Source organism: Jaculus jaculus, chromosome 1 (genome assembly GCF_020740685.1).
Source record: "Jaculus jaculus isolate mJacJac1 chromosome 1, mJacJac1.mat.Y.cur, whole genome shotgun sequence".
Lineage (NCBI taxonomy): Eukaryota > Metazoa > Chordata > Mammalia > Rodentia > Dipodidae > Jaculus > Jaculus jaculus.
The window spans coordinates 40,919,860-40,943,222 of record NC_059102.1 but is presented as its reverse complement, the minus strand read 5'-3'; the positions used below and the strand labels follow the sequence as shown (position 1 = coordinate 40,943,222).

General features: G+C 39.8%; 1 pseudogene; it reads right to left on the bottom strand.

Moving 5' to 3' along the window:
- LOC123460643 overlaps nucleotides 1-23,363 on the bottom strand; it is a 32,245-nt pseudogene that overhangs the window by 1,219 nt on the left and 7,663 nt on the right.

The following is a 23,363-nucleotide window of genomic DNA, read 5'->3' as shown; positions in this document are numbered from 1 at the left end:
AGCAAAAAGACATGATGTCAAAATTTTGTGAGCTCACATTTTTTATGGCTAACAGAGTCTAAATGAAGTTTTCTTTTTAGGAAGATGTCATTGGTGTCTCTGTGGTTGTGATGCATCTTAAGGAAGAATGGAAATAACCCATACTTCAGCTTTCTCAATTTTGAAAAATGGGTTAAAAACTAAAGCCTCACTTGTAATACCTAACATATGTTGTTAATAATAAAAGTTCATGGGTGCTTGGAGGGGAGCTCAGGGATGATGTAAAATAAGCAAATCTACCAGACCCATAGGAGGCAGTGTGTTAGTTCCAAATGATATCAAAGTGTTACCTGGAGCAATGGAGATAAGTATCTATTACCTAAGGAGAAAGGCATGAAGTAGTCACTTTTCTTAAGTTTTCCATTCGTTCTAAAAAGTGGCCAGGGGCAAATGTCTCAGGGTTGGGGAATACTTTGCTGTCGTGCAGCATGGATGAGAGCGATGTTAATAGGGTTGTGCCCTAGAAATAATACACACAGATAAACTTAGTCAAAAAAGTCATGGATCTAGAAGGCTTCAAGGAAATGACATAGTTCCACAGAATGAGTTGTTCTAAAGAAAACTACTGACATTTCCAGTGAAAAAACAAGTCATATAACAATCAGGTATTTCAAACTTGTGACTTTGATATGGGTAAGGTGCCATCTAGTGACATTTGAAGTACTGAAGATTTTTTTTTGTTCATTTTATTTATTTATTAATTTGAGAGTGACAGAGAGAGAGAGAATGGGCACCCCAAGGCCTCCAGCCACTGCAAATGAACTCCAGATGCGTGCACCCCCTTGTGTATCTGGCCAACGTGGGTCCTGGGGAATTGAGCCTTGAACAGGGGTCCTTAGGCTTCACAGGCAAGTGCTTAATGGCTAAGCCATCTCTCCAGCCCGTACTGAAGATTTTCATGATTCACGTGAAACTTTTGAATGTCGCCTTTGAGGTTGGGCATATGTGTTTATCATCATGTGCTGTCCTAGGTCATCATGTCTATCTTTACACAGCTCACAGCTCACATAGGTACAGGTCCCAATGCAGTACTCTGCTGAAAGCTATTACCTTGCCAATAAAATACACAAGAGAAAACAAAACATAGTACAAGTGAAAATAAAACAATATTTTATGAATGGAAGAAACCCAAATATAGATTTTTTCCAATTGCTTATGGATGTATCCTCAGAACAACAGCAAAAGTCTATTATACAACAACTTTGCCATTCTCTCATCTTGAGTTTACATGAGATTGGAACCAAACTGTAAATTTAGAAATACTAAGAAACAAGCAGTGCAGATAAGAATAAATAAGCTTACCTTAGGGATGAGGCAGACTCGAAATTTAATGTCACAGGTCACTGAGCAGGGCAGGCTGGTTGGGACAAGATCAATGTATCTCTGGATTTCAGCAACACAGCATCCATATATGGCATGTGATTTCTGTCCTGCACGCTGGAGCCCTTGTGTCTGCCATCCACATGGTTTTAGCTGGGCTTTAAGCTGTTAGGACATGAGAAATGATGAACTCAGAGAAAAGTGGCATATTTGTCACAAGATTGAAATGCTATATGGGACTTGATCAATGTGCCCAACAGCATTACTAATATAAATTTTATGTCCAGGGATCCACTTATGAATGCATAATTATTATGATATAGGATCATGCCACTCTCAGACTAAGTCGTTTTATGATACACAGCACATACTTACTACTTAACAGTCAATAGCTAATATAAATACATAGATGTAATTAAATATTTCAAAAATGAAAAATAACATTGATCAAAACATTAAAGTCCTTATACAAGGAAACATAAAATTCAATATTCAATTTGTGTGAAAATGTAATATTCATTTAAACATATGTATATAGAGACACATATCTGTGTATGCATGCATAATTTATGTGTGTGCATGTTGAAATAATGCTCCAAATGTATTTCCACTATTCAATAGTGGCCAAGTTAAGCATTAACAGATACTTCTCTTCATACATACTAGTTAGTGCTCATTGCATTAGAAGTTTCTATGCATGCTACTGTGGGAGAAAAGTCATCAATAGTCTCACTCAGCTGTGGAACCTGTGTGCTACAGCGCTGATTGACCCGCCATACACACTGAGGCAACAGAGGCATGAGTCACTGGAATGAGGGTGACCAACCACTTTTTGATTGAATGTGAGGCCTGATTCACAAGACAGAATCCATGTCTGGTACTATAAACCCAGTCCAAAGCCCATGGCTGGAAAGGTTGTAGGTCCCAGGGCTAACTTACCACTGTTGTTCTGCTAAATGCACATCTTGTCACCTACCTTCTAAATATTTATGTTTGCACTCACATATTAGTTCGACTCTCACCCTTTGTCAGAACCACCCCCCACCTATCACCTCCAGTGAGCAGCAGTTGATACGAACATTCACAAATGGGCAAAATGCTGAGAATAAGTGACTATCGAGTACTTAGTCCTATACAGGACATCCATATTAAGCCTTTCCAAGATTTGGGAAACATTTCAGGTGAAGATGTAGAAAGAATGTAAGAGCTTGGGAATGGGATGAGTAATGAGTGCTGTACGACTCTGTCTTATGGATATAACATGGTCATTTCACTCATGAACTCATAGCAGTGGTTTACCTACAAAACAAGGCTAGTCAATATTCCATCATGGATGAGGGCAGAGCTCATGAGGCAGAGCTGAATGAAGGAGAGTCATTGTTATCACTGATGTAGTCACTGGAAAATAGTGGGAATAAGAAGAGGTACAACCAAAGTGGAAAGTGATAAGAAAAGTTAATGGAGGTATAAACAATATGTAAATGAAATGAAATGTCAAAGAAGAAATAAAAAACGCAATGAGAAAAAAAAACATCTGCATTAAAAAATATTTATTTTTATTTTTAGAGAGATTGAGAGAAAGAAAGAGAGAGACACCAGGGTCTCAACCGCTGTAGTGGCTCTTCAGATGCTTGTGCCTAGTGGGCATGTGTGACCTTGTGTTTGCCTCATTTTTGTGCACCTGACTAAAGTGGGATCTGAAGAGTTGAACATGGGTCATTAGGCTTCGCAGGCAAGCACCTTAATTGCTAAGCTGTATCTGCAGCCCAACATCTGCTTTTAAAGTATATTCATATTTATAATTAACAACACCCTTTTTGAATGCATGTCTGTACACCGTATTTGTGCATCTGCGTATGTGTGTGGGTAACAATGTATATGCATGCAGGCAGGGCCAATGGTATCAATTAGATGTCTTCCTCAATCACTGCCTCCTTCTTGTCTGAGGCAGAACCTCTCTTGCTGAACACAGAGCTCACCAATCTGGCTAGAGCAGCTAGGCAGGTTCCCCAAGAACCCCCTGTCCTCAAGTCTCCACTACAAGAACTGAAGGTGCGTGCTGTCATCCTTGACTTTTCAAGGATGCTGAGGATCCAGATTCAGGTCCTCATGCTTGTGTGGTAAACAGTTTATCCACTGAGCCAGCCCCGTGATTGCATCTTGCATATCAATTTATATAAAATATTTATTGATTTCCTAGTATGGAAGATGAGAATTATTAGTTCCATCTCCATATCATATTATAATAAGCATGTAGAAATACACACACACACACACACAACTTCCCATTGCTCTGTGCATTGCTGGTGTACTGGTGAGCATAGCTGCCTTCCATTACTTCATTAAAAATAACATATTAGATTACTATATTCACTTATAAATATTCATTGTTTTAATCAGTGTAGCCATGTAAATATTGTTCTCGATGAAAACTTGTTGTTTTGTGTTGTTTTTATTCATTTCTGTTTGGCAATTACCCATTTAAAATTATTTTTATTTGTTTATTTGAGAAAGAAAAAGAGGAATAGAGAGAGAGGGGGCCTCTAGCCACTGCAAATAAACTCCAGATGTGTGTGCCACCTTGTTCATCTGGCTTTATGTGAGTACTGGGAAATTGAGCCCTGGTCCTTAGATTTTATGGGCAAGTGCCTTAACCCCTGAACCATCTCTCCAGCCAGTAATAGCACTTTTTTTCAGATTGACTTTTTTTTTTTAATAACATGTGGTAGAATTGGTGCTAAATACTTAGATAGGTGTTTCTAGCCCTTGGGAAACGTAGTTAACATAAAGCTTTGGACTGTGGATCATTTCTCTTTTGTCCTTTTGGGATATCAAGCTAACCTGCACAAGGTAATCTTTGTGTAGGCTAATACTGAGAACAGGGAAAACTGAAGGCTTTGGGTGGAGTTCCTACACAAGGAATTCATCAGCTTCTCCAAAGATTTCAAGGGTCCCTATTAATAATATTACCACAAATATTCATTGATTACATAACCAATTGTCAAACAGTATTTGTCTTAATAAAAATGTTAAAAAGATATATTGACACCAGTATTTCACCAACAATTTTTCTTGGCTTATTTCATCCTCTTGGTTTTCAAACACTTGGTCTTTCACTTTGGTGGGCAGTAGATTAATTATTAGTACTTTGTTCTTTGTGTAGTTGGAGAAATGAGCCTAAACCTACTTACTGGTCAGCAACAACATGTCTGGTTCATCAGAGAGGAAATTTTGAAAGAAAAAGAAAAGGGGAGATGTGGATATCAAGCTAATTTACAATAGATTAATCTTTGAACAGACTAATCCTGAGGACATGGGAAGCTGAGACCCTGGGTGGAGTCCCTGCACAAGGAATTCATCTTTTCTCCAAAGATTTCATGATAAGATAATGAGTCAAACCCCCCACCCCCCAAAAAAAACCAAAAAAAAAAAAAAAAAAAACAACAAACTAGTGCTCTGAGCTGATGCAAACTCTGTCTTATGTCTAGACTGCCTTAGGTTTTACTGTCTGAAACTGAATCAAGGCTGAGAGCACAGTCAGAGTAGGCTTCACTTCAGTGACACCCCCAGCCCTCCTATAGATCACATTTTGTGTTTTGCATGTTTGCCACTCAACATCCCTTCTTCTCCACTACTGGTACCATCCACCTGGCTCATCTTGAAGCATGTGTTTTCTAGACCTGGTGTCAGTGTTATAGCTCATGCTCTCACATCCCTTTATGAACTCCCTGATTTCTAGAAATATGATGAGTTCTGACTCAGCTTGAGAGAACTGAATGAAAGACATTCCCAAGTATTTCTTGAAGGATGGAGTTTTTATCAATGTGTAAGAAAACAGCCATGGGAGTACCCTGATGCATCCTCAGTCTTTATATGTTAGATGTAAGTCAGGTCCCTCTGAAGAGTTTAATGACTTTCTTTCCATCCTCATCTTTCCAGCTCCCATTTACCTCACTCTTCAATCTGCTCCAGCCAGCGGGGAGTTGAACAAGGACTCAAGGAGAGCTAACCTGGGTGGGAAAAGGCAAACAGACACAAGAAGGAGACCATGCTAGGTGTTTGTCAAGGCCTCAAGATTTTATTTTTTCCACGTAGGTTTATATAGGGTTGTAGGGGGAAGGGGATGTGGTCAGGGCAAGGAGTTGTAGGCGGAAGGGGACGTGGTTAGGGCAAAAATCACAGAGTTACTGGTTAAACCACAATGCCTTTGTTTCTTCATCAGCTACCAGCAGGATGGGGGAGTGTTTAGCCAGGTGTATGATCCCATTGTTTCTGGTAGTTGAATATGAGGTGAGGAAGTAGAAACTTAACTTGCTATATGGCAGTCTCTGTTAACATGGCCAAGGTTTGGTTCATAGCTCCCAACATCAATCCACTACTGCGTTTTGGGGAAAAGGTAAAGCCATCTTGGCTGATTTTCATTGTCTCTTCCTGCTGCCCTAAAGGTATTCATCCTGATGAATAATTATGTTATTGTCATTTCAGTGTGTGTGGTAACAAGACAGAAAGTGTATATCATATAGACTGAACAAATAACATCTTTAAAAGCAAATTTCCTGAATGATGTTTTTGTAAAAGATAAAATTATCAGTGTACTTGAAAAAAATGTACCTTATTAAATAATAAGATTGCTTTAGTTATGCTTTCTGCCTAAGTGGAAATCCTTTCTCATCATCCCAGAGTGGAAATTATCTCAGACTGACTCAGTTAATTCCAGGAGTGAGGAGAGTTTTCCTTATGGCAAATTTGAATAATGAAAATAAGGAAATGTAGGGAGCCAATGCAGACGCCATTACAAGATGATGCTGGCTTCCCGCCAGTCTTGAGGTAAATACTTCCTCATTTAGGCAGCAACCTCCCTTGAGGTTGTGCATGCGCTTGATGCACCTTGCCCTGAGCCTATCCCGTGGCTCCTGTGGGTGGGTGAGCCTATGGCAGCCAATCAGCAGGCGTCCCGTAGTATTCTGCCCTATAAAAGCAGCTGTAATCCTACCCTCCTCGCCCCTCGCCATCAACTTTCCTGTTAACCAAGAGGCTCTCCAATAAAGTGTGATCGAGAAGGATCTTCATTTGCTGGTCGTGCTTTTCCTGCTGGTCAGGGGGCTCACCGCAAAGTGGTGCTGAAACCCGGGAACGCCGGGTGTTTTGTGGTCACCGGGCGAGGGGCCGAAGAGGATCCAGAACTTGACACACGGAGAGGAAGACGTCGGAGAGGAAGACGTCGGTAAGTCATCCCCAGTCATAATGTTTTTTCACTTAGATCCCTACCTGATCCTTGTTATTTTCATTCCTGTGTGGTTTATTGTCCTTGTCGTTTGCTGTGAGCGCAACATGGGCAACTCAGAGGACAGAATTGGTAAGGGTACACTGCCGTTTTGGCGGCTGATTCACTCTTGCTTAAGTAAAGAAAACCACATGGAACTTATTAGAAGGGGACGGGAAGTTCTCACAAGGCATCAGGATAGCCTTTTTGAGTCAGATTCAAATGGGGAGTCAAAAACTAGGCCTAGAAAAAGAAAAAAAATAAAAAAGAAGGGATTAAACAAAGATAAAAGTTTAAAAGATGAGCTCAGAGAAACAGGTGAAATCTATAATTGCCCCCCCCCAGGGGGAAAGAGGAGCCTTTAACAGGCTCTATCCTCCCATTGAGGAGCTTACACATGCAAATGTACTTGACACAGATAAGGAGGTTAGCTCTGATTCTGCAGAGGAGGAAGAAAAGAAATTATTTAAAGCGGAAGAGGAAAGACTAAAGGAGGCCACCGCCTGTTATAGAAAAGAGCGATATAGGTCCCCACCTAGATGCCCTTTACTGACAAAGGGGCCTCAAGGCCAAGGGTGTGGTCCTTTACAGTCGATACAGCCTTCCGCACCCCCACCCTATAACTCCCCTGGGGACACATGCCGCTTCATTAAAACAAAAACCTGGTCACGGCTGGCCTCCGCTTTTCCCGTTTTTGAGGATCCAGTAACTCAACAAAGGAGACATGAACCAGTTCCCTATAAACAACTAAAGGATTTGGTTCAGGCTGTTAGGATTTTGGACCAGGTGCAGATTATTCCGTTGCGTTGTTGCGCAGGATTATTACAGCAGGGCTCGGAGCCTATAGTAAAAATGTTTAGATCCGATTCCCCTCAAATTGTTGAATGCCTAATTGTTTTGGAGGCCTTTCAGACATTCTCTATTTCTTTTAACTTGTTTACGGATTCCTTATATGTGGCTAATGCGGTTGCTGGCCTAGAGACTGCTGCTTCTGTTCGCTCTGCTAGTCTGGTGTCTAATATTCTTTTACAACTTCAGTCTTTAATTTTGCAGTGAACTTGCCCTTTCTATGTCTTAGATAATAAATAAAAAGGACCAGATCTTGTTAATAAGGTCCAGGGGAGCTGTTTGTGTTTTTCCACAGGAACAGGATTCTCCTCATTGGGTTCCAGCCTGGCTGGTGAGGACAGTCAAGCGATCTCCAGAGGAGGGTCCAGAAGACAGTAAGGTCCATCAGGTCTTGTGGACAATCTTCCTCCTGTGCCTGAAATCCATTAAAGGAGAGCCACGTTGGGGTATTCTGTCAACCTTTCCCAAACCTATGCTGGTGCTCCATTCTGCCACGGTCTTCCCTCGCTTCTTTACAACTCCATTTTCAAAGTGGATTTTATGTGGGACAAATGGCAGCTGCACAGACTTTACACCCTTTGTACTGTTACAAGGAGGACTTGTAGCTTGCAATAATGTGCCCGGGACCCTCCATACAGAGAATCAAGTGGAAGAGGGTGTTAATGACATTGGACATGGCTGTGGGAGGAATACTTCCTTTGCCCCTGCGCTGGTGTGTGTTCATCCACCGTTTCTGTTCGTTCTTAGTAACTTTTCTTTTAGTAATTGTACCAATGCTTCCTGTTACTTGTCTCAATGCTGGAATGCCAAGGTATTCAAGAATGCTATGGTCCTTAGGGTGCCCCGGTGGGTCCCCGTGTCTGTAGAGGCCCCCAGTACGCTATCGCTATTCAGACAAAAAAAAAAGAGATTTTGGTATCACGGCAGCAGTGATAGCGGCTGTGGCCGCAATAGCAGCTGCTGCCACAGCAGCCAGTGTGGCCATAGCCACTTCGGTACAGACTGCTGAAACTTTGAATAGTTTGGCCTCCTCCACTACCATGGCCCTGGAGACTCAGACAGCCCTAAATTCCCATCTAAAGAGTGTTCTCTTATTTTAAGGAATGGGTAGGAGTGGGAATGTTCCTGGTGTGCTGCCTGGGAGGATGCGTACTTTGCCTCTGGTTGGTTTGCCGCTTGCGAGCCCAGACCAGGAGGGACAAGGTGGTCATTTCTCAAGCGCTCGCTGCCTTGGAAAGTGGTTCCTCCCCCCAAATTTGGCTGTCAGCTTTAAAAGGCAAATAGCTCCCCTGGCCCTTGCACCCTCAGGGTCTCAGAGTACCCATTGCATGAGATTGGGCAGGGATCTGGTAGCATTCGTTTGACCGCCACCTTTGCACTCTCAGGGGATCTGTCCCATTGCACTGAGGAAGGGGAGGCTGAACTTCTTCCCTTGATCAGTCAACACATCATGAGGTGCGGACCTGATCGGGAAGGTGGCTATTTTTCCTGAGCTATGCCATAAGTTAATAAAAAAGGGGGAACTGTAGGGAGCCAATGCAGACGCCATTACAAGATGATGCTGGCTTCCCGCCAGTCTTGAGGTAAATACTTCCTCATTTAGGCAGCAACCTCCCTTGAGGTTGTGCATGCGCTTGATGCATCTTGCCCTGAGCCTATCCCGTGGCTCCTGTGGGTGGGTGAGCCTATGGCAGCCAATCAGCAGGCATCCCGTAGTATTCTGCCCTATAAAAGCAGCTGTAATCCTACCCTCCTCGCCCCTTGCCATCAACTTTCCTGTTAACCAAGAGGCTCTCCAATAAAGTGTGATCGAGAAGGATCTTCGTTTGCTGGTCGTGCTTTTCCTGCTGATCAGGGGGCTCGCCGAAAGGAAAGGCACTTTCATGAGTTTACCTGCTAAGAAAAACTGCTTTGTAGAACAAATGAGTAGGCAACTGCAGGCCTGCTTATGTATACCATGGCCAGCAGATATCATCTTCCAGGCAGATGACACTCATAAGGTATTTGACTCCTTTTCTTACAGTCATGATCTCTTCATTTCTGTTATCCTCCTCATTACCGTTTATGTCACAGAAAGTTAAATAGTGAGAATTCACTATGACAGCAAGGCATTAGCAGTGTCATTCCAATATCTCCTGAAACTCTCTAGTGCATGGTCTGTGGCCATACCTGTGACATGTGGGTGTTTCCATAGCAAAGAAGACTGTATCTCATGGTTGTGCTTGTTGTCTCTGTCCCCGCCACAACAAATCAAATACAGTGATTGCCAGATTTTCCTGAGAAAATTCCATGTGTTGATTGGGATTTTCCTAAGAATGATTTGGAACAATTGTCTAATAAGTTGTTTCTAATACACTACATTACAATGAATCGACAACATGTAACAGTTTTATAGTGTTAAACATCCCATCACAGTTCATGGAGAGTGCACTACTAAGAAAGACAAATGTAGCATATCAGAGCCTGTAGACCAGCTAATTCAAATTTTATTTCCTCTCCCTTATATCTTGGTTGCCAAAATATTGCATTCCACCCTTAGTGGGATGGGGTCAGGGAGGAGGGAAAAGATGGTACCAACACATCCATCATGTATCCATATAATGTATACTTCTTATTTTAAAAAAAAAAAAGGAGACAAAAACGCAGAAGAAAAACTAATCAGAATGAAGGAATGAAAAATGGATTCAGTGAGGGTGGATTTGGAAGGGGAACAATGGGAGGGGTACAAGAGAATTATCATGGGCTATTATTTATAATTATGGATGTTGTCAATAAAAAGCTTTTAAAAATGAAGAAGAAAAGTATTGAAACATAATACAACTTAGATAAATGTCCCAGGTTCTTTAATAAGTGGAAGAATCAGAAAGTAAAGGCTCCATGTGCTATGAACCATTATAGATGATTTAACCACACAGGACACACCTATACAGACAGAAAACAGACCTCCAGTTCCTAAGGGTGGGGTGGAACACAAGGGAGAGATCATTTATGATCTGTGGAATGCTTTTGTGCAGTAGTGATAAAAAGGTATGTAATTAGACCTGATAGCTATAGTGCATTGAAAACATACTAATTATCAATCAGGTCTGGAAAAGTTATTACATTTATCATATTTGTAATTAATTATATTTTTTCAATTGCATGACTCTTTGCAGATCCTTACTGACTTTTTGCAGAAACTGACAAGCGCATTCTAAAGTTCATATGTAAATTTAAAAGATGCAAAATAGCAAAAATAGGGAAACAGAAGTCATCAAGAATTCTAGGCCTGGGTAGCTAGGTGAACCCTTAAAGGTGCTAGCATGCAAAGCCTGCTGGTATGGGCTCAGTTCCCCAAACACCCATGTAAAGCCACATGTGAAAAGTGGCAGAAATACCTGGTGTGAGTTTTCAGCGCCTCCACCCACACACATACATTCACATACACACAGACGTACAAATAAATAAGTACATTAAAAGGCTGTAGGGTTAAGAACATGAATTTTAAATCTGATACAAAGTTTCAGTAGGAAGAACTCCAAGCAGTCCACTACAGCAAAGCACACACATAAAGATCAGCGGAAAAGAACTGAGGGCCGACAACCAGACCCACCAGGAGCGCCCTGACACTCATGTGACTTAAGTGGTCACATCTGCATGGGACATGCAGAGCTTACAGGTGAAGCGAGACATGACCAATGAGTGCCAAGCTCCTTTCTAGCAAGAGGACTGATGTCTGTTTGAGGCAGTAGACACACAGGAGTCTCCCCAGTTTGAAAAGGGAAAGAAAATATGAGTAACGTAAAACTCATATACAGGTATCAACATTCTTTTTGCCTTATAGGTCCAGGGCAAAATTGCTGAAGCCAGGCCAGAAAGAATTAGCAGTGTTAGGGTACAAAAGTGTATTCTGAGGGATTGGGTACCCTTTCGCAGGCTCTCAACAACAATCCTGACCCCACAATGGATGCAGGTTGGATGAAGGACTAGAAGGGTTAGTATTGGAAAATCATGGACGTGCCCCTCGGTAATTGAGTAAGGTTCACAGATATCAAGGAAAACATGTAAGTACGTAACACCCGGTCCACTGTGAACACTGTTAGAATTTGTTGTGGCCTTACTTGCTCCTCAAAATCATGAGAAATTCCCATCTGACATGGAAGAAAAAGAGCAGGCATGACTATGGTTTATGGTCACATTGTCTACAACATTGCACCCAGTGTACCCAATTTTCCAAACAGGTTCATATATATTGCATTGGCATGATACCTTTACTTGCCAGAAAATGATAGCAATGTCTTTGAGTCAAATGTAAGTCATATACACATTTCACTCTAGGGTAGCCCTGTTGAAGGACAAACATTCAGGCCTGTTTGCAACCTTTGACCCACCTTGCAGAGTTTTCATTTTATCTCTGATCTTCAATGATCAGAGCATTTGATTATCTTAAACACTGAGAGCTTGAAGTCCTGGCAGGCACTTTTACTGCCAGCAGAGATCAGAGGATGACCATGACATTGCAGTCATCCTGTGGCTCCCTCCTGAATTCCAATTCACTTGGTACTAGAATTAAAGCCTAGCTGTAAATACAATGGTAAAAAAAAAGAAAGAAAATGTTTGGAAGGCGTGGGAATCGGGAAATGGCTTCATGTTTACAGCGTTTGGACAAAGTTGACATCCAAACATAAGTAGCATAAAAACAAAACTCCAAGTATAATTGCTAGAGAAGGACATCAGAGTAACACATCAAAAGTATCATCCACCTTGATCATGGAGGTTTTGTCCCAGCAATCCAGGAGTAGTTCACCATATGAGAATTTGAGAAAATGAAATAACTGACATACATAGACTTGAAGGATATAAATCACATGATTATCTCAATGAATGTGAAAGTGCCTTTGAGAAATAAAACATTCCTTCATGATTAAAATACTGGACAGACTAGGGATGGATGGACTATATCTCACCATAATAAAGGCTATATATAATAGACCTACAGGCCTTGTCATACTAAGTGGGTGAGAATTGAGACATTCACACTAAGGTTTGGAACAATACAAAGGTATCCATTCTCACCACTTCTATTTAACATAGTAGTTGAAGTCTTAGCTTAAGCAATAAGACAAGATAAAGAAATAAAGGGGGTATAAATAAATAAAAGAGATATTAATTGGGAAGGAAGAAATATAACTTTTTACCACATGTTATGATTCTGTCTTTAAGTGACATTAAAGATTCCACCAAACAAACTTCCTGGCCTGGTAGACATTTTTAACAAAGTAGAGGAAAAAAATTAACATGAAAAATCAAAAATTTTCATGTATACCAACAATAAACACTCTTATAAAGAAATCATGGAAACACTCTTTTAAAATAGTGACAAAAAAATTAAATGTGGGCTGTAGAGATGGCTTAGCAGTTAGGCACTTGCCTGTGAAGCCTAAGGATCCCAGTTCGAGGTTCGATTCCCCAGGTCCCATGTTAGCCAGATGCACAAAGAGGCACACACATCTGGAGTTCGTTTGCAGTAGCTGGAGGTCCTGGCGCACCCATTCTCTCTCTCTCTCTCTCTCTCTCTCTCTCTCTCTCTCTCTCTCTCGGCCTCTTTCTCTGTCTGTTGCTTTCAAATAAACTAATAAAAATAAATGAAATAAATAAAAATAAATGTGTTGGAATATCCCTAGCCAAGGAAATAAATGACCTCTACAGTGAAAAGATTAAAACACTGAAGGAAGAAACTGAAGAAGACACAAGAAGTTGGAAAGATCTACCATGATCATAGATTGGAAAAATCAATATTGTGAAAAATGACTATTCTAACATATCTCAATATAATAAAGGCTATTTATGACAAGCCTACAGCCAACATATTACAAAATGGGGAAAAACTGGAAGCTTTTCCACTAAAAGCAGGAATAAGACAAGGGTGTCCACTGTCCCCACTTTTATTTAATATAGTTTTGGAAGTCTTAGCTATAGCAATAAGGCAAGAGACACACATAAAAGGGATACAAATTGTAAAGGAAGAGATCAAGTTATCATTATTTGCAGATGACATGATTGTATACATAAAGGACCCTAAAGACTCTACTAGCAAGCTGTTAGAGCTGATCAAAACTTACAGCAATGTAGCAGGATACAAAATAAATAAGCAGAAATCAGTAGCCTTCATATATGCTAACAACAAACACACAGAGGATGAAATCAGAGAATCACTCCCATTCACAATTGCATCAAAAAAAAAAAAATAAATAAAGTACCTTGGAATAAACCTAACCAAGGAAGTAAAGAATCTCTACAATGAGAACTTTAAAACTCTCAAGCAAGAAATTGCAGAAGACACTAGAAAGTGGAGAAACATCCCTTGTTCCTGGATAGGAAGAATCAATATTGTGAAAATGGCAAACTTACCTAAAGCAATCTACACATTTAATGCAATCCCTATCAAAATTCCAAAGGCTTTCTTCATGGAAATAGAAAAAACAATCCAAAAATTCATTTGGCATCACAAAAAACCTCAAATATCTAAAATAATACTGAGCAACAAAAATGAAACTGGTGGTATCACCATACCTGATTTTAACCTATACTACAGAGCCATAGTAACAAAAACAGCATGGTACTGGCACAAAAACAGACATGTAGATCAGTGGAACAGAATAGAGGACCCAGATGTAAGCCCAAGTAGCTATAGCCACCTGATATTCGATAAAAATGCCAAAAATACTCATTGGAGAAGAGACAGCCTCTTCAGCAAATGGTGTTTTGAAAACTGGATATATATCTGCAGAAGGATGAAAATAGATTCTTCTCTCTCGCCATGCACAAGAATTAAGTCCAAATGGATTAAAGACCTTAACATCAGACCTGAAACTCTGAAACTGCTAGAGGAAAAAGCAGGGGAAACCCTTCAACATATTGGTCTTGGCAAAGATTTTCTGAATACAACCCCAATTGCTCAGGCAATAAAACCACAGATTAACCACTGGGACCTAATGAAATTACAAAGATTTTACACTGCAAAGAACACAGTTGAAAAAAGCAAAGAGGCAACCTACAGAATGGGAAAAAATCTTCACCAGCTATATATCTGATAGAGGATTAATATCTAGGATATACAAAGAACTCAAAAAGTTAAATAATAAGGAATCAAACAAGCCAATCAAAAAATGGGCTATGGAGCTAAATAGAGAGTTCTCAAAGGAAGAAATACGAATGGCATATAAGCATCTAAAAAAATGTTCTACGTCACTAGTCATCAGGGAAATGCAGATTAAAACTACATTGAGATTCCATCTCACTCCTGTCAGATTGGCCACCATCATGAAAACAAATGATCATAAATATTGGCGGGGATGTGGAAAAAAAGGAACACTTCTGCACTGCTGGTGGGAATGCAATCTGGTCCAGCCATTGTGGAAAACAGTGTGGAGGTTCCTAAAACAGCTAGAGATTGATCTACCATATGACCCAGCTATAGTACTCCTAGGCATATATCCAAAGGACTCATCTCATTTCCTTAGAAGTACGTGCTCAACCATGTTTATTGCTGCTCAATTTATAATAGCTGGGAAATGGAACCAGTCCCTCAACTGATGAGTGGATAATGAAGATGTGGCACATTTATACAATGGAGTTCTACTCAGAAGTAAAGAAAAATGAAGTTATGAAATTTGCAGAAAAATGGATGGACCTGGAAAGGATTATACTAAGTGAGGTAACCCAGGCCCAGAAAGCCAAGTGCCACATGTTCTCTCTCATATGTGGATCCTAGATACAGATGATTGGGCTTCTGTGTGAGAATGAAAATACTTAGTAGCAGAGGCCAGTAAGTTAAAAAGGAGACATAAAGGGTGGAGAAAGGAAGGGAGGAGGATACTTAATAGGTTGATATTGTATATATGTAATTACAATGATTGTAATGGGGAGGTAATATGATGGAGAATGGAATTTCAAATGCGAAAGTGTGGGGGTGGGGAGGGAGGGAATTACCATGAGATATATTTTATAATCATGGAATATGTCAATAAAAATTTGAAAAATAAATGACTATCATATCAAAAGCAATATGCAAATGCAATGCAATTCCAATAAAAATTACAACACCATTCTTCAAATAAATACAAAGATTATCTTAAAATTCACATACAAGGGGCACAGAGATGGCTTAGCAGTTAAGATGCTTGCCTGTGAAGACTAAGGACTCATGTTTGACTCTTCAGATTCCACATAAGCCAGATGCACAAGGTGATGGGAGCATGCAAGGTCACACATGCACAGAAGATGGCAAATTCATCTGGGTTTTATTTCAGTGGCTGGAGGTCATGGCATGCCAATTCTCTCTCTCTCTCTCATAAATAAATAAATTTTTTTTTTTTTAAGTTTTACAAATTTAAGAGCATGTAGCAGACTGAGTTTGATGTTCTATAGTAAACACTCTGGGTGCAAAGTAGTCATGGCTAAGGCATTCAGTCAATAGTTAATTTAGGTAGGTCATATAAATCAAGGAAATCATCCATTTCTTTCAGATTTTCATACTTTGTGGTGTATATGATTTTACAGTATGTCTCTATGAGTTTTTGAATTTCTCTGGAATCTGTTGTGATGTTACCTTGTTCATCTTTGATTTTATTAATTTGTGTCTCTTCTCTCTTTCTTTTGGTCAGATTTGCTAAGGGTTTATCAATCTTGTTTATCCTTTCAAAGAGCCAACTCTTTGTTTCATTAATTCTTTGGATAGTTTTTTTTTGTTTCTACTTCATTAATTTCTGCCCTAATCTTTATTATTTCTTCATGTCTATTGATTTTTGGTTTGCCTTGCTCTTCTTTTTCCAAGGCTTTAAGTTGAAGCATTAGGTCCTTTCATTGCGATCTTTCTAATTTCATAATATAGGCAGTTAAGGCTATAAATTTACCTCTTAGAACTGCCTTCATTGTGTCCCAGAGATTTGGGTATTTTGGGTTCTCTTTATTGTTTGACTCTATAAATTTTTTTATTTCCTTCTTGATTTCTTCATTCACCCATTCATCATTTAGTAGTATGTTGTTTAGTTTCCATGATTTTATGTATGCTCTATTGCCTTTGTTGCTATTGATTTGTAGTTTAATTCCATTGTGGTCAGATACAATTCAAGGAATTATTTCAATTTTCCTGAATTTGTTAGGATTTGCTTTGTGTCCTAATATATGGTCTATTTTAGAGAATGTTCCATGTGCTGCTGAAAAGAATGTATATTCTGCAGCATTTGAATAAAATGTCCTGTATATATCAGTTAGATCCATTCCTTCTATGACCTCATTTAGACCAGATGCCTCTCTGTTTATTTTTTCCCAGGATGACCTGTCAATTGATGAGAGTGGGGTGTTAAAGTCACCCACTACCACTGTGTTTGGTGTTATCTGTGACCGTAGTTCTAATAGTGTTTGTTTGATGAATTTGGGAGCCCCCATATTAGGTGCATATATGTTTAGGATTGTAATGTCCTCCTGTTGGAGTGTGCCCTTAATGAATATAAAGTGACCTTCCTTATCTTTCTTGGCTAATGTTGGGCTGAAGCCTACCTTGTCAGATATTAAGATAGCAACCCCTGCTTGTTTTCTAGGCCCATTTACTTGAAACACCATTTTGCAACCTTTCACCTTAAGATAATGTCTATCCTTTGTAGAAAGGTGAGTTTCTTGAATACAACAAATTGTAGGATCCTGCTTTTTAACTCAGTCTGCAAACCTATGTGTTTTGGTTATGGCATTGAGGCTGTTGATATTAAGAGATATTATTGAAAGGTGTGTATTTATGTTTGCCTTTTTTTTTTTTTTTTTTTTGTGGTTCTGGTTCTACCTTTGCTCTCTTGTGTTAACTAGTATGTGAGTATTGCTTGTTTTTTCCAGGTTCCTTATATGTGTGCTTTTCCTTTTCTTCAGCATGGAGGATTCTATCAAGTGTTTTCTGTAGAGCTGGTTTTGTCTTCAAATACTCCTTTAACCTGCTTTTGTCATGGAATGTCCTTATTTCTCCATCTATTTGAATGGATAGCTTTGCAGGATAAAGTAACCTTGATTGACAGTTGTTATCTTTCAGAACTTGGAATATATCACTCCAAGCCCTTCTGGCTTTTAAAGTTTGTGTTGAATAATCTGCTGTAATCCTGATGGGCTTGCCTTTGTAGGTAACTTGATTTTTCTCTCTGACTGCTTTTAATATTTTTCTTTGGTTTGTGTGTTTGGTAGTTTGATTATAATATAACGAGGAGAGGTTCTTCCCAGGTTTTGTCTGGCTGGGGTTCTAAAGGCTTCCTGTATCTGCATTGGCACCTCTTTCCCAATTTGGGGGAAGTTTTCTTCTATGATTTTTTTGAAGATACCTACTATGCCTTTGGAGTGGAATTCTTCTCCTTCTACTATGTCCTGAATTCTTATATTTGATCTTTTCATAGTGTCCTGAATATCTTGAAATTCCCACTCATACTTTTCTATTAGTTTGTCTTTCTCTTTGTTGGACTATATTAGATCTGCCACCTGGTCTTCTAGCTTAGATATTCTGTCCTGTCCTTCATCCATTTTACTGGTGAGATTTTCTACAGTTTTTTATTTCATTAACTGTGTTCTTCATTGCTAGTAATTTTGACTGGTTTTTCTTTATTATTTCTATTTCCTTATTTATTTCTTGTATTGCCTTCTTTATTTCATTAAACTGGTGTCCTGTGTCTTCTTTGATTTCCTCTTTGTTTCCTTTGATTTGTTCTTTGATTTCTTTGAACATATTTACCATCATTCTTTTGAAATCTGTCTCAGGCATTTCCTCTAACTCATTCTCACTGCATGTCATTTCTGATGCATTAATACTTTTAGGTGGATTTATATTTTCTTGCTTTTTAGTGTTTCTTGTATTATAATGTATATATTTTTGCATCTTGGATTAAATTAATGCTTGGATTTTCTAGCTAGCTGGGTATTCTTAGCTGTATCAATTGATTTGATGTTATGTATCTTCAGGGTAGGAGCTTAAGATTTTAGGTGTTTCTCTTAAGATTCTCAGAGAATCTACAAAGGTGTTCCTAGGGATTGAGTTTCCCTGCTATGGGAGTATTCAAGTAGGCTAATTTGGAATAAAATACAGGTAGATTCTAAAATTTAACTAGACACTGTACACATTCAATCAAAAACAGCACCGAGTATTTATGCAAGAGTAGTTATTATACCAACCAGATCCTCTATCAACAAAGAGATTAAGATTTTTGGTCTGTTGAGGGTTCTAAGTCAGCTTGTGACCAAGTGAGACCCTTCCCTGGTACAGTCCCAGTTACCTTTTTGGATGATTTTTTGGTCTCATTCAAGTTGCTGGCTGGGTCATTGGGCTATTTCTGGATCTGGGCACTGGCATTTACTGTGGGGCAAACAGAGCCTGGCAACTGTGGCCCTGCAGATCAGTACCCCTGCTGCTGGAACCGCTACTTCTGCTGCTGTAGCTGCCACTGCTGGATCTGCCACTGCTGCCTCTGAAGCTGCTGCTGCTTGATCTGCCACTGCTGCCACTGAAGCTGCCACTACTGGATCTGCCGCTGCTGGGGCCACTGTTGCTGGTGCCGGAGCCGCTGATGTTGCTGCTGGACTCTGCTCCTGCTTGAGTCCTGCTGTCGCCTCAAGTTGGCGTGACTGGTCCCCGGACCACTGCTCTGTTCACTGGAGCTGGGCACAGGCAGTGGGGGAGGGGAGGGAGCCACAGGTGCTCTAGTTCTCTTGATGTTCCATGTGTTCTTCTACCTTGTGATCTGCTCCTCTGTTGTTTTCTGCTGCTCTCCCTTCACTTTTCTAGCGTTCGCAGACAGTGCTGGTGTGAATGGAAGCTCCCCACACCTGGCTTTTCTTGCGGCTTGAGCTGTGCCTGGCGGCTTTCTGGTGCACCACTGCCGCCACAGTCAGTGGACCTCCCGGGGCTGCTTTGGCTGGCTTGTTGGGCTCTGGATGATCTGGATCTCTTCTACTTCTCCACTGCTGTTTCCATTTCCTATACACATCACTTTTTAGTAAATGTGTGTATTTTGCTGAGTTCTTTTGGTCTTTTTCTCCCCTAGGCTGCTTTGGTGTGGTACCTATGCCGCCATCTTAACCAGAGGTCTCCTCTGCACTGCCCTTCTTTTACACAATTTCTTCCCCTGGCCTCTCTTAGGGCTTTCCCCTCCCTATAATCTGTTCTTCTACTTATATATATTCAACACTATCTCCTTAAGTCCTTCCCACTCCTCCCTCCATTATAGCCTTTTTTCTAGCTTACTGGCCTCTGCTACAGATTTTTGGTTTCCTCTCACACACAAGTCTATACATTCGTAGCTAGGATCCACATATGAGATAGGACATGCAACGCTTGGTTTTCTGGGCTTGGGTTACCTCACTTAGTATAATCCTTTCCAGATCAATCAATTTCCCTGCAAATTTCATTTTTTAACCAAAGAATAGAACTCCATTTTGTAAATGTACCACAACGTTATTATCCATTCATCTGTAGAGGAACATCTAGGCTGGCTCCATTTCCTAGCTATTGTGAATAGAGCAGCAATAAAGATGGTTGTATCTCTAAAGTAGTGAGAAGAGTCATTAGGATATATGCCTAGGAGAGCTATAAGTGGATCATATGGTAAATCTATTTTCAGGTATCTCAAGGCCTCTGTACTGATTTCCACAATGGTGTACCAGATTATATTCCTACCAACAGTGTAAAAGGGTTCCCTTTTTTTCTGTATCCTCACCAACATTTGTTGTTATTTCTTATCTTTAAAAAAATTTTTTTTGGGCTGGAGAGGTGGCTTAGCGGTTAAGTGCTTGCCTATGAAGCCTAAGGACCCCGGTTCGAGCTTGGTTCCCCAGGTCCCACGTTAGCCAGATGCACAAGGGTGTACACGTGTCTGGAGTTCGTTTGCAGAGGCTGGAAGCCCTGTCGTGCCAATTCTCTCTCCCTCTCTCTCTCTCTCTCTCTCTCTCTCTCTCTCTCTATCTGTCTTTCTCTCTGTGTCTGTCGCTCTCAAAAAAAAAAAATTTAATTTTTTTTTTCTGGGAAATGGAACCAGACTAGATGTCCCTCAACTGATGAGTGGATAATGAAGATGTGGCACATTTGTACAATGGAGTTCTACTCAGTGGTAAGGAAAAATGAAGTTATGAAATTTGCAGAAAAATGGATGGACCTGGAAGGGATTATACTAAGTGAGGTAACTCAGGCCCAGAAAGCCAAGTGCCACATGTTCTCTCTCATATGTGGAACCTAGCTACAGATGATAGGGCTTCTGTGTGAGAAGGAAAATACCTGGTAACAGAGGCCAGTAAGTTAAAAAGGAGACATAAAGGGAAGAGAAAGGAAGGGAGGAGGGTACTTAATAGGCTGATATTGTATATATGTAAGTACAATGATTGTAATGGGGAGGTAATATGATGGAGAATGTAATTTCAAAGGGGAAAGTGTGGGGGTGGGGAGGGAGGGAACTACCATGGGATTTTTTTTTATAATCATGGAAAATGTTAATAAAAGTTTAAAAATTAAAAAAAAAGAAAATATTTTGTTTCAATTTTTATTTATTTATTTGAGAGCAACAGACAGACAGAAAGAGGCAGAGAGAGAGGGAGAATGAGCAACCCAGGGCCTCCAGCCACTGCAAACAAACTCCAGACACGTGCGCCCCCATGTGCATCTGGCTAATGTGGGTCCTGGGGAATTGAGCCTCGAACCGGGGTCCTTAGGCTTCACAGGCAAGCTCTTAACCACTAAGCCATCTCTCCAGCCCTTATTTCTTGTCTTGATGGTAGCCATTCTGACAGGAGTGAGATGGAATCTCATAATAGTTTTAATTTGCATTTCCCTGATGGCTGAGGATATAGAACACTTTTTTAGATGTTTATATGCCATATGTATTTCTTTTTTTTTAATTTTTAAATTTTTATTAACATTTTCCAAGATTATAAAATAATATCCCATGGTAATTCCTTCCCTCCCACCCCAATACTTTCGTCTTTGAAATTCCATTCTCCATCATATTACCTCCCCATCTCAATCATTGTACTTACCTTTGTACAATATCAACCTATTAAGTACCATCCTCCCTTCCTTTCTCTTCCCTTTATATCTCCTTTTTAAATCACTGGCCTCTGCTACTAAGTATTTTCCTTCTCACCCAGAAGCCCAATCATCTGTAGCTAGGATCCACATATGAGAGAGAACATGTGGCACTTGGCTTTCTGGGCCTGGGTTACCTCACATAGAATAATCCTTTCCAGGTCCATCCATTTTCCTGAAAATTTCTTAACTTCATTTTCCTTTACTTCTGAGTAGAACTCCATTGTATAAATGTGCCACATCTTCATTATCCACTCATCAGTTGAGGGACTGGTTCCATTTCCCAGCTATTATAAATTGAGCAGCAATAAACATGGTTGAGCACGTACTTCTAAGGAAATGAGATGAGTCCTTTGGATATATGCCTAGGAGTGCTATAGCTGGGTCAAATAATAGATCAATTTTTACCTGTTTTAGTGATCTCCACACTGATTTACACAATGGCTGGACCAGATTGCATTCCCACCAGCAGTGTAGAAGGGTTCCTCTTTTTCCACATCCCCGCCAACATTTATGATCATTTGTTTTCATGATGGTGGCCAATCTGACAGGAGTGAGATGGAATCTCAATATAGTTTTAATCTGCATTTCCCTGATGACTAGTGATGTAGAACATGTTTTTAGATGCTTATATGCCATTCGTATTTCTTCCTTTGAGAACTCTCTATTTAGCTCCATAGCCCATTTTTTGGTTGGCTTGTTTGATTCCTTATTATTTAACTTTTTGAGTTCTTTGTATATCCTAGATATTAATCCTCTATCAGATATATAGCTGGCCAACTTTTTTCCCATTCTGTAGATTGCCTCTTTGCTTTTTTCACTGTGTCCTTTGCAGAGCAAAATCTTTGTAATTTCATGATGTCCCTTTGATTAATCTGTGCTTTTATTGCCTGAACAATTGAGGTTGTATTCAGAAAGTTTTTGCCAAGACCAACATGTTGAAGGGTTTCCCCTACTTTTTCCTCTAGCAGTTTCAGAGTTTCAGGTCTGATGTTAAGGTCTTTAATCCATTTGGACTTAATTCTTGTGCATGGCGAGAGAGAAGAATCTATTTTCATCCATCTGCAGATATATATCCAGTTTTCCCAACACCATTTGCTGAAGAGGCTGTCTTTTCTCCAATGAGTATTTTTGGCATTTTTATCGAATATCAGGTGGCTATAACTACTTGGGCTTACATCTGGGTCCTCTATTCTGTTCCACTGATCTACATGTCTGTTTTTGTGCCAGTACCACGCTGTTTTTGTTACTATTGCTCTGTAGTATAGGTTAAAATCAGGTATGGTGATACCACCAGCCTTATTTTTGTTGCTCAGTATTATTTTAGATATTCAAGGTTTTTTGTGATTCCAAATGAAGTTTTGGATTGTTTTTTCTATTTCCATGAAGAAAGCCTTTGGAATTTTGATAGGGATTGCATTAAATGTGTAGATTGCTTTAGGTAAGTTTGCCATTTTCACAATATTGATTCTTCCAATCCAGGAACAGGGGATGTTTTTCCACTTTCTAGTGTCTTCTGCAATTTCTCACTTTAGTGTTTTAAAGTTCTCATTGTATAGATTCTTTACTTCCTTGGTTAGGTTTATTCCAAGGTACTTTATTTTTTTTTTGATGCAATTGTGAATGGGAGTGATTCTCTGATTTCATCCTCTGTGTGTTTGTTGTTAGCATATATGAAGGCTACTGATTTCTGTGTATTTATTTTGTATCCTGCCACATGGCGGGAAGTTTTGATCAGCTCTAAGTTTGCTAATAGATTTTTTAGGGTCCTTTATGTATAGAATCATGTCATCTGCAAACAATGATAACTTG